The sequence below is a fragment of the Nylanderia fulva genome, unplaced genomic scaffold (assembly GCF_048542155.1).
Source record: "Nylanderia fulva isolate GAGA-0341 unplaced genomic scaffold, ASM4854215v1 Scaffold23, whole genome shotgun sequence".
NCBI classification, from domain to species: domain Eukaryota; kingdom Metazoa; phylum Arthropoda; class Insecta; order Hymenoptera; family Formicidae; genus Nylanderia; species Nylanderia fulva.
The window spans coordinates 2,519,195-2,531,384 of NW_028190293.1; the positions used below are offsets into that span (position 1 = coordinate 2,519,195).

The 12,190-nt window shown below is 41.3% G+C and overlaps 1 long non-coding RNA gene across 1 annotated transcript in view; it reads right to left on the reverse strand.

Annotated features, from left to right (window-relative positions):
- Positions 1-12,190, reverse strand: part of LOC114931760 (uncharacterized) — a 92,322-nt gene that overhangs the window by 78,603 nt on the left and 1,529 nt on the right. The window contains exon 3 of the long non-coding RNA XR_003819753.2: positions 10,711-10,750. This is a non-coding gene — a long non-coding RNA (uncharacterized LOC114931760). The remainder of the gene's footprint in view (positions 1-10,710; positions 10,751-12,190) is intronic.

Here is a 12,190-nt window from a genome sequence, read left to right on the forward strand (position 1 = left end):
GCACAACACCATCATCGTCGTTAGCGTCGCGCCGCGCCGTAACGGTGGTCACGCGATCCAGATCGCGTTTCAGACCGCGCGATGTGCAATTATAACGAGAATGCGCCGCGAGCACGCACCCGGGACAAGCGTGCGTCCCGGGACGATTTCATCTTCTCGCCCCCTCCGTCTCGCGAGAAGGAATCGATTTCGCCTACGACATCGTGTCCCCGACACGACATCGAAGGCGTTCGCCGTCTGCGCTGCTCGCATTTGGATGCACTTTGGCGAAGCTGCAACGCGATAATGACACCCGGCTCTGATACGGCCACGCACGCACGCATGCACACATTATGTATTGCATTAAGTGAGGAGATACGCCTCTCCTTGGAATATTACGTCCGAATGATATACGTTCTTTCAGGATCGAGGGAGAGTGATCCCAGGTGTCGTTCTTTCGTTTCCCGCGATTATGTGTTCCGGTTTATCGGGACGATGTGTCGACTCAATTAATTACGCCTAGCCTTATACTCGTAATAAATCCGATTACAATTTCGTATACGCGTTCGGGCACGGCAAACTCGTTTAAAAGATACTATGCGATATTTATGATTGGCATGGCTATCTTACTGGCTGGCGCAATGGATACAAATTCCTCCGGGTCGTTAATGAAGAAGAGATAGAGAGAGAGAGAGACGCTCGAAATTACACATCTTCCGATCCGGATCGCCGACCGATCGGCCAGCGGATTTAGAAATTAAAGACGCGGCTTATCGCTCCGAGCGTGTCCTCGAGGCCGCGAGCGAGTAGAATACAGAGGTGCTTCTAAGGAGCAAGGTCAACAACTTGTTTCACTTACAAACGCCGAATATCTCTTTCGAATGACTCAAACGTGTTATCTATCTTATAAAAAATATTTTCTCTTACAGTATCTCCTATATATCTTCCCTTCTCCTACGTATCTTTTTTTTCTCAAATCAAGATTTTATCTTGGTATCTCTCAAATTTCAGCCTTATCCCATGTACCTGCCTTTTACCGTTGAACTAAATCATTTGGCAGCAGTTTGTCCCTTCTTCTTACTTCGTTCTACACTTGATCGCTACCGAAGAGGACGCTCGCGAAGAACGAACGCTATCAGGAATGCAGTCGGTTCGAGAAAAAAAAAAAAACAAGGTGCGAGTCGATTCTATATATACAGACGAAGACGCTGCTGGAAACGTATAAACGTAGACGTCGCTTTTACCTCGCACGCACGACGCGTAATGATCGACGATCAGGTTCGACCTGCCAGATAGAACGAGATAGAAGAGAACGATGCGCGCGTTGTAGAGGCACCCGATTTATCGAACGATAATATCCTTACGTAAAGTGTTTATGTCGCGGACGCACCATTAATAAAACCGTTTACCATGCCTTTTCGACGGGCCTGCCTCGTCCGCGATAACTGCCTCGGTGAATAGCTGTACTTCTCCTTTTCGAATACTCTCTTCTACTACTCTAACTTCTCCGTCTCCTTCTCGGCTCTGCCGTTTTCCTATCCTATCCGCAATCTGACATTTTTTGGTTGGCCCTGATATTCGAGTAGGCTGCAAGTTTGCCGCAAATTTTCACGTCACCACCGCACGATCAACACACTCTATAATAGTCTTTAATTCTTTTTTATTCAATGTATTTTATAAATTATATCATACGTGTATATGTGCTCCTTTGCGCGAGAGGAAAAGTGCAAGAGAATTCAGTTTTGAAACGTGATCGCGGAGGAATCCAATATTCCGGAATTACGGATACACTGGCTAATGATAAGTAATCAAACCGGTTTGCGTAAAGCTGGTGAAACGCTAATCTCTCGCTTTAATCCACTACAGAACAGTCTCATTAGTCGAAACGTCGAATTACTTCATAATCTATGCGGGACATGTTATTCGCTCCTTTTTTTAGGAATTTAATATAGATTATACAGACTCTCGTTCACAGAAAATTAACACCGATGCTGCTTAATAAAGCGATAAATTGTCATCTTTTAATTTTTAAAATACATTTTTTCGTTTCCGTCAATTATAACGCGTCGTGTTGGTAGAAAACAGGAAGTGCGAGCGAAATGGAAGGTCGATTACCGGTCGCTTATCTCTGCCTGTCTATTCAACATCGTAGAAGAGTGTTTTTATGCCGGGAACAGACAAGTACGGCTGACGACGATCGCAGGAAACGAAGGATACGAGAGCTCCGGGTTAACGCAAAACGGGTTTCATCGTACATGAGAGAGAGAGAGACGCGCGGTCTCATCTACACGTTCAAGTTAAAACTCCCACGCATTTCGCCCAAACGCGCGTCGCGTCCGACGTTCATGCTTCGTAATCCGTGGGTTACCACCTTGACACCACGGTATCATTCCTTAGGAAGTTATTGGCCATCGCGAACCTTCGCCTTCGGTCGCACAGCTGTTCCCGTCCAGTGGTCGGTGACATTTAGCTTTTCTCGCTTCTTCCGAGAATAATCCCGGGCCTGGGGTGATCCCCTCAGAATCCCGCCAGTATTTCGCCTCCTACGATCTCACCCTCTTCGCGTACAGATCTGATTTCTTCAGTCCGACTCTTCCGACGATAGTTAAGGGCCAGAGATTCGCGCGATTGAGATGAGGCAAAAGTGCGGACAAAGGAAATAATAAACAATATTTTTCTCCTCTTCGAAATGACGCGTGATAATTGTATAATTGCTTGTTTTCAATTCTTGAGTAGATATCGATAAAAAGAAATCGAGCACAATTTTCGCTCTTTGCATTAAGTTGGTCCAAGTATAAAGTCATAATCATGTTACACGAGAATTCCAGTATTTGCATATCTACGTAAGTTTCGCTTGTTTAGATGTGGTATTTAGATAAGAAGTATCTCGCTCTCTCTTCCTCTCGTGCGCGAATTCACAAAACCTGCTTTCCAATAAAGTTCCCGCGGCCGAATTTCATTACGCAAAGTCACCAGCGTGTGCACGTGTCACCTTGACTTTCCGACGATTCACCTCTCCCAACTCGACGAATGACGTCAGCGCGGAAAGTAACGAGGGATCGTCGTCAGCCATCAGTCGATGACGAGTGTCTCCTCGACCGATGTTGGTCGAGTGGAATTCCGCGGTGGCCGGCTTCATCAATAATAAGCAATTAACGCGATTACAATCGATTGATCTTTAATCATTAATAGTTCCGTGATAGAGGGGTAATTACGATTGACGATTTATTACGATAAGTGCGTAATGAGCGCACGACGCGTGCGTATACTTTGTTGTTTCCGTGCGCGGCTGTTTTTTTCTTTTTTTTTTTTACGTTTCGCCTTACGTAGCCGCGCTCGCGCGACGCGATTACGTGGACGAGGACACATCTTGGCACTTTGCGATCGGCACTCGGCAAAGTCAGGACTCGCGACAGCGACTAGGTGTCCTTGCGCTTTAAATAAATGCGAAAACAGTGCCTGCATCGTGCGCGCAACGCGCCTCGTCGATATCCACATAGCGATATTCTCTTGCGTTTACTTCGAGAGAGGCGAGGTTCTTACGCCTACGCCTATACGAGACCGCGATCAACGTCTCTCTCTCTCTCTCTCTCTCTTTTTTTTTCTGCCTCTCCGTTTCTCCCTTTCTCTGTCTGTCGATGCAGTCTAGAATTTTATTGCAAGTCTTTTTATGCAAGAGCTACCAGACGGTAACAATAATCGGAGTATTCTGTTCTACTTTTAAAATAATTTGCGCGAAAACTGTTTGCATCAAGGCAAATAAGCGATAAAAAATGTTAATTATTATTTTTTTTTTTTACAAAAAGAATTTTTTGAAATAATTTCGATGTGCGAATATGAAATATATCGAAAAGGCGCTTCGTTATATCACACTAATAAATTGGTCCAATCATCGCGGCGATTGATTAACGCGAGTAATTCGTGAATTTTCGTGATTGCCAGGTCTCCGATGGTTTTCGCATTCGCGACGCGTCGCGTGTTCCCTCGATCGTTATTATCAGACATTTTATGTGACGTCAGAATCTTCGTCGCAGGTTGAATTTTGCTAATTGATACCTACGAACCTGCACCTCTTCGTATACAACGAACGACGTATAAAAAAATGAACTATAACGGAAAAGAAGCGAGACCAGAAGGAAAAAAAAAAGAAACGAAAAGATTCGGTTTCCCGAAGCAACGCGCGAGGCCCAACCGATCGCTCTTTGCCTACCGCACCCCAATTTTAATCAGGACCCGAAGTATGCAAGTAGGATGGATGCCTGCGAGCTCTCTCCCGGCGGTACTGCCGAGCGTTACGATGCATGTAATTTATTTTTATTGCCGCCAATTTTTTTCCACCCCTCGATCAGCTCCTACTAATTCCGAAGAAGAGGAGGCGTCGCGAGAAGAGAGGACTCTAGCCCCGGGGTTATGTCCGCGCCTGAAATATCTTGTAGCGCAAAAATGTTCATACGACCATACGTTAATGGTGTGTAAACATCGTTGTGTGAGATTTCTTTTTTTCATTTCAAAGAATCAAGGTATTATTGCAGAAATCGCGCGCGAGAAGAAGAAAGAATTATTAAATATAATTATTACAAACTTGGCGAGAATAAAAGAAGAACGCAATTGGAACCGCGCTCGCGAAGAAAGCGTAGAATAAGAAACCACGGCGATACCCTGGAATTGCCTTCCAGATTCTATTTGTGCAAATCTTTGCGGAAGCGGCAGCTTCTCTCGACGATACAGAATCGCAATCCACCCCGCGGCTTTCCACCTTTCGTCGAATCGCGCCATCGGAAAAGCCAACCACCCGAGGCACACTCTTTCCGTATTCCTCGACGAGGCCTCCCGCGCCTTGTCCGATTTAGAGGTACGTGAGATTTATAGCGAGTCAGGAGCGTGTAAGAGAGAGAGAGAGAGGTGGAACCGGTGATGTAGAATCCCGCAGGAGGGTTGGAAATGAAGGGCGGGAATCGGCCGGGTAAGAGAGATACATAGAGTGAACGGCGGGTTTTGAGTCTGAGCCGCGGGGGTTATTGCAGTAAGCCTTCTCTTGGGGGTTCAAGAATATTACTATCCGCGCGCGAGGCCTACCCTACGCTTTCCTCTAAACCACCCCCTTCTCTCTCTCTCTCTTGCTTCTTTCCCTTCGGCCGAAGCAAGCGCGAGGGAAAACGAAGAACGATTCCCTCGAAACCCAAGCGATCATACGTGCCTAGACGATCTTTTTAAACGCGCCCCACTTAAAAGAACACGGTTTACGTTTATGGCCACTCATTCGACGGGGGAATGTAAAAGCCAGCCAGCGAGTGCGAGAGAAGAGGAGAGAATAAGAGTGCGAGCGACACGATTCCTGCAATTTCGGACGAAGGGCGAAAACGTTTGTACCAGCGGGGGTGCGCGACCTGATAAGCAATAAAGGTCGACTAAGGGTGAGAGGTAGGTATTATAAACCGTACGGTTTCCTCGATAATGTTTCGTAATCGGAGGTAATTTCCTTGGCGCGCGATCCGCGAATTCTTCCCGGTTGAACTTTTTGCGTGCGCGAGAGTAAGAAATAGGGTTAATTATACAGCGAACGCGTCGTTAATGCGATATTAAATATGTACATGCGTTATTGCGCTACGATATCGATGAAACGGGTCGCGCGTTCTCACATTTGCTATTCAGAATTTACTGGAACTGATGCCGGGTTTAGTCTCGCGATGGATTTGCACTGAAACGAATACGATAACCATCGATACTTATATAAGCGATATTTCACGAGAAAAACGAATGTGCGATCAAATACGATAATCGATAGCGAAAATAAATACTGTAATATATAAGGAAAGATTTGTGTTTAAATTAAGAACTTGATAATAACCCGTTAATCGCCTTATTGTGAAATTATTGAAACGGCCGTACACTAAATTGTATTTCGTTGTTGCTCGCGCGATAAAGTTTTTATTCTCGAACAATTAACATAAGTCCCGTCAGGGATGTCGCAAAATTCATTTTTATTTTCACGAGAACGGCCGAAAGTAATGCGGAACAATTTCGCTTGTTCGGAAGTTACGGGGCTCTTTCACCCCTCGTTTCACTTTCTTCGCAGGCCCTCTCCTCTCCCGAGATGAATCGTCGTTCCCCGATCCCGTAAGACAGGACACGGTCGAGTTAGTTAAAAAAAAATGAATTAAAAGTGTAATCCGCGCGCTGATTGTGAGGAGGAGGACTTCCGCGAGATGGAGAACGGTCTCGCCTCGTGATTCTTTCCGCTCTCTTGGGGACCGACACGGCGGCGACGAGGAAGCCGTCTAATTAAAGACGGGGATCGATCCGACGGGCATGGGAACGAGAGCCACTCTCTTTCTGACAGAAAAAGAATTCCTTCTCTTCCGCTCGAGAAGAGAGAGAGAGAGAGAGAGAGACGAGGTCGAGGGAAAAAAAAAGAAAACACGGCGTCTTTCGCATCACCTCCCCCGCGAACGACTCGCAACAGTCGTTCGAATGGCGGCATTAACGTTGGAAAATTCCCAGCGGCGCTTTATTGACCGGTCGATATAACCCGGTTCGTAAAAATGGTTCCGCGCCTCGCGCTAATTCGCAATTCGGGGTCGGCTCGGAGGACGGTAAGGATTCGCTTCGTTAAAGTGGAGCGAGAGACGAACGACTCTCGAAGTGCGACGGAGTCGTCTTCTTCTTCTTCTTCTTCTTCTTCTTCTTCTTCTTCCCGATCTTCCCGGAACATCGCCCGGGAGATTATTTCTAGGATCAACGGCGCGGCTCAATTTACCGCAATTTACCGCGGACTTTCCCCGATTTCGAATGCTCTCGGGGAGCCTTACGTTCTCGGACCAAATCTTCCACCCGCGCGAAAGGGAGGAAGAAGGGTCGCCCTAGACCCTTCGATAAGCGCCGCGATCCTTTACGAAACGTTTACGTCCGTAAACCGCGCGCGTTGTTGATCTCCGGGCCGTGGCTTAGCCTAGTTTTATTTAACGCGTGTTTAAAACTAATAAAAGCTACAGTCTCTCCCTCGGAACTTCTGCTCGTCCCGGCAGATCCGCAATCAGAGCTGTGAGTCTTAACAGCGGACAACCGCATTATCCATCCCCGTTTCCTACGCTTTCGCCTCCCTTTCCTCCTTCTCCGAGTGGGATATACACTACTTTATACTACTCCGAATTCAAGAAGAATAGATGAAGAAGACGAGAAGGCTAATGGTTGAGTGGTCCTCAAGTTTCGGCGCGACGTTAACCGCTCAGCCTGAACAATTATCGTTTAAGCTTTTACGAGACACTTCCTTCGTTTAAATTCGTCTAGTTACTCGGGCAGAAATAAAAAGAGGGTGTCATAGTTATCGTACTATTTTCTTTGGCAATTTAATTGTCAAATTTTTTAGTGTCGATTGTCAAATTTAGATCTCTCGAGCTTTTATCGCGTAAAACATAGGTACATTGCAGTGAAACGTGCCGCCTTGCACACGTAATCTTTCGCCTGCATAAAGCAAAAGCGACGAAATAAAAAAAAAAAAAATAAATAGCGTAGGAAAACAGCGGGATCGCTTAATCCGGCGCGACGCAATCCACGCAGATTGATAAAAGAGCCATGATTGAATTTCGCTTTCCGATGTTGGGCAGGCAAAATTTTGCCAACCGGCTGCGCGAACGCAAATATAGAGATTCCCCATCCCCTGATTCGAGTTACGAGACGCAAAAACAGCCGCAATTCCGGCGACTTTTGGATTTTGCAGTTTGTTTTCCGTTTACAACCGTTTGCCGCCGCTTCGCGCTCCGGTGTCAAAAAAAATTCGTCGCCGCTTCCTGCGCATTATCCGATTTATTGCGGGTACATAGATTCCCACGAAAGTTTATCCCGCCCGCGCGGATTGTAAACGAAACGCGCGTACACCACCGACGACCATTGTCCTGCGAGCTTGCGATCTGTTCGGCCTGTGCCCTGTGTGCGCTGGTCGTTACGGCCGTATTTACACGGGACCAGCGGGTGGTCCCGGACTAACCATTTACATCGCGTCACCCGTTTACAAAGAATTATCGTACGCGCGCAAGCGCTCCGTTCTTGTCATCGGATGTCGTTGCTGACGAGACTGCTGACAATGTGTTAGTACGGGGGCCGTTATGGATATTAACATAGTTGCTTTAACCCGCATTATATCAGTCACCTTACTCCCACCTCTCTCTTTTTTAAATAGCCAATGACGATAAGACGTCGATAGAGGAATAAATCTATTTAGGAGCGCGCAATTAAAATCTGTTATCGTCATAGCATTATCTTGTTAAGCGATTTAAATAATCGCTATCAGTAAATTAGAGCAAAAAAAAATGTGCTTATCGAGTTCTTTCGTATAATTACTCCAGGATGATTAGACTAAAAAATTGATCGCAAGTAGATATGATAAGTATGATTTTCTCGATTTCTGCTATATTCCATATGTGCTTTATCTCTATACAAGTTCAAAACATATAAATCTTACCTTATTTCTTATTTGAATCATGTTTATTATAATCGTAGTAGCATGAATATTGATATCGTGTTTAAAAAATTTCAAGTTAATTCTCTCTCTGTAGCAATAAAAAATATTGCATTATTAGATTGGGAAGCATGCGGAAAAAAATTTTTATGGATATATCACAGCAAAAACCTGTCATGTCATAGTCAAGGAAACAATTTAAATAAAAATACGCCTTTTTCTTGCATTTTTTGCCGAAAGCTTTAATGGCTACGAGTGACATCGGATGGCCACTAAAATCCTTTCGTTTTTTTTTTCTAACGAAATACCTGTGAAAAAGTCACCGATCATATGTTGCGATCTGACGACAGAAATTATTATAGATCGAAGACGACAGGTATTGTCTCTGCCTTTCGTTTTTTTACTTACCGAAATAGCAATTTATTTCTCTTATCAATCAAATTCTTGTCTTTGATTCAGTACACAATATTATATAAATGATTATTTTTAATCGATATAATTCAGATAATTATTTTTATCCAAAATTATATACAATTTGTTTTACAACGATAATAATCCATATTATTTTATAATACATGTGACATATATTAAAATGTATAAAATTTTGAAATATGTAAATATCAACAAATAAATCCGGATAATGAGACTATAAAATTGATCGCAAGTAGGTATGATAAGTATACGATATGATAAGGATTCTCTCGATTTATGTTATATTCCATATGCTCTCTTTATACAAGTTCAAAACATATAAATCTTACCTTATTCCTTTGAATCATGTTTATTATAATCGTAGTATCATGAATATTGATATCGGCTTTAAAAAATTTCAAGTTAATTTTCTCTCTGCAGCAATAAAAATATTGCGCTATTAGATTGGGAAGCATTAAAAAAAATGTTATGGATTTATCATAGCAAAAACCTGTCATGTCACATCAAGAAAATAATTTAAATAAAAATACATCTTTTTAGATTGATTAATTTCATATTATGAATTTATAGTTCTTTATATGGAATAGTATGCACAATATAATTATCGACACGATTGCGTAATATTTTTATTACGGGATATCAAACATAATTATACGAGAAAATAATTTTTCGTTTTATAACAGAGATTGAAAGGTAATTGGCATCTGATGTGGCTAATTTCCTCATCTGCGTATCATTCAAAATCCGGATCGGACCTGTCCACGCCTCAAAATCATTAAAACCGAATTAAATCTTCAAAAACAGCTTTACGAGTTGAGCACGTTATGCATACGAGTTTAAATTATTATGTTATAACACGAATAAAAAACTCAGTCAGTTTAGCGTCGATTGAACACGAACTTTGGTCAAATTATTCTTTCAAGCAATCGCCCATCTGTAAATTAATTGTGTCTCACAATTTACTTATAATTGTGTACTTAAATCACTTAATTATTATTACTTAAAAATAAATCAATCTATTAGCTTAAGAATTAAATTGTTTTAATTACAATATCGTAGTAAGAATTATACTTTGGAATATAAGTTGCTGTTAAATCGTCGGCAATTACAAATTAAACAGCGCACTCCGGTGTAGCTATAATTAATTAACACTTTCCCTAATTACAATGAATAACTCGCCATGCTGCTTAATCGTTACTTCTTCGAAGGAGACGCGAGAAAGGAAACGCGAGGAGAAATAAGAACCTTTCTCAGAGGAAAAAGGAGGAAATAAATTGTACCCGTTTCGCGGGGAAGAGGAGAAAACGCGGGAAGGAATCGACCGACTAGTACCAAGAGGTGTTCCTCCTTAAAAGCAATCGGCTGTACCACTATTTTGAACATTTCGTCGCGCTTGAGATATAACCGCCTTGCGATGAAATTATAGCTGCTCGCTCACAGGACCTCTAACATATGCGACATACCAGTCGTTAAATTATGTAACGCCTCGCGTAAATATCGCAAGGCTACGCTACGTACAAGATGTTCCTATGTACAGATGCTACATCGCGCTTCAACCTTTAACCCTTTCGATTTTCTGTCGAATTTACGCGATCGTAATTCTCGCTCTTTTGCACGAGCAATTCGCTCGCAAGATTCGCAAAGATTTTTAAATAATGTAAAATGTAAGAGAGAAAAGATATTGTTCGTATAAGGATCAAAGTAAGTCGTTATGCCATTTTTTATAATCATTACGTAATTCGTTTGTGCGATATCAACAGTAAAACATTTTTCATATAATCTGTTGAGTGGTAATTATAAATGTAAATGAACAATTTTATATGTATTTATAATATTTCACTCACCGGTACGATGTACAGCAGAAATAGATCAACACATGTTGAGCTGAAATATAAATATAGCATTTAAAATAATTAATGTTTTACAAAATTATTATTGAGTGCAATTAAAATTGTACTATTTAAATATATTTTATTTTTTAAAAATACAAAGTTTTTGCACAATTCAAATTTTTTAATAAAAAATATAAAAATTTAATAACTAAAAATGTAATTCTTATAAATTATTCTTATAATTTTATATGCACGTATTAAATATTATAAATATATTTTTTACATTTTTATTGTAAATATATTTTATTAAATATCTTATAAAAATGTTTAATACATGGCTTCTTAATTTTAAAAAATACATATTTTATATATTTCATGGAACTCGTATCTGTTGAAGAAATTATCACTTCTGTTTCGATTAATAATTTTATTAATACTTACTTTAATGATGCCTGGAGCTACGATCTCGTGGAATTAATTGTCGAAAATGTCACACGTTCGCACTACCGACACTATATATATATATATATATACTGTACTAATGCATAATATTGTACGATAATACGTCTTTTTCGCACTCCCGATATACATACATTTGCAGAAAGTATTACTTTAAAATCGCAATTCAATGTAATAAAACAATGATTCTTATGATCGTAATATCGTAATGTAATTGTTGACTCTAATATTAATTATAGTAACCAATTAATTTCGCGATACACAGTTTTCACAAAATAATTGCGAATGATAAACTAATCTTTTGATTGTGTTACGGCACTGATCCGATTCCGAGACTTCACGCACGATGTGTAATTAAATCCGCATTTATATCGATAAACTGCACGCTTAGAGGCAAAAGGACATCGTTATTAAAAGAGAACAATAGAATCAGATACTTATTTTTTTCCGATTTTTTTTTGTCGTTCTTATACTGCACGCATTTAATAACGCCGTCCTTTTGCCGTCTTTCTCTAGTTCCGACTCTGTGGTACCACTGTAGTTCGATTCCGAATATGAATTACACGAATCAAATATGGCTGTCATAAAACACAAACAAGCGTTAATTTTCATTAAACGTCAAATTAAGGTGATATATGTACATCGCGACATACATAATAATATACTTTGCGACATACATAATAATACACTTTGCGACAGACATATTTGATTCGCATAATTCATGCTCGGACTCTCGAAATCGGACTGGCGCCACAAAGTGGAACGCGGAATTGAAATCGCGCGCGCGATTTCGGAATCGAACCGGCGTGAAATTGCGCGCGATCAGGAAAGTTAGATCATATCGTGCGGGATTATGTGCGGCGTCAGGACATTTGTGCAGATATAATCGCGCATTGTGAGCGTTTAAAGGACGTAATCAATTAATTCCACTGTGAGTATTGAAAGAAAAAAAGTTTATTGATCGCTGTAGTAATAATTGCGATTGCTGTAATCATAATTATATAATGATAGTACGATCATAAGAATCACTCTT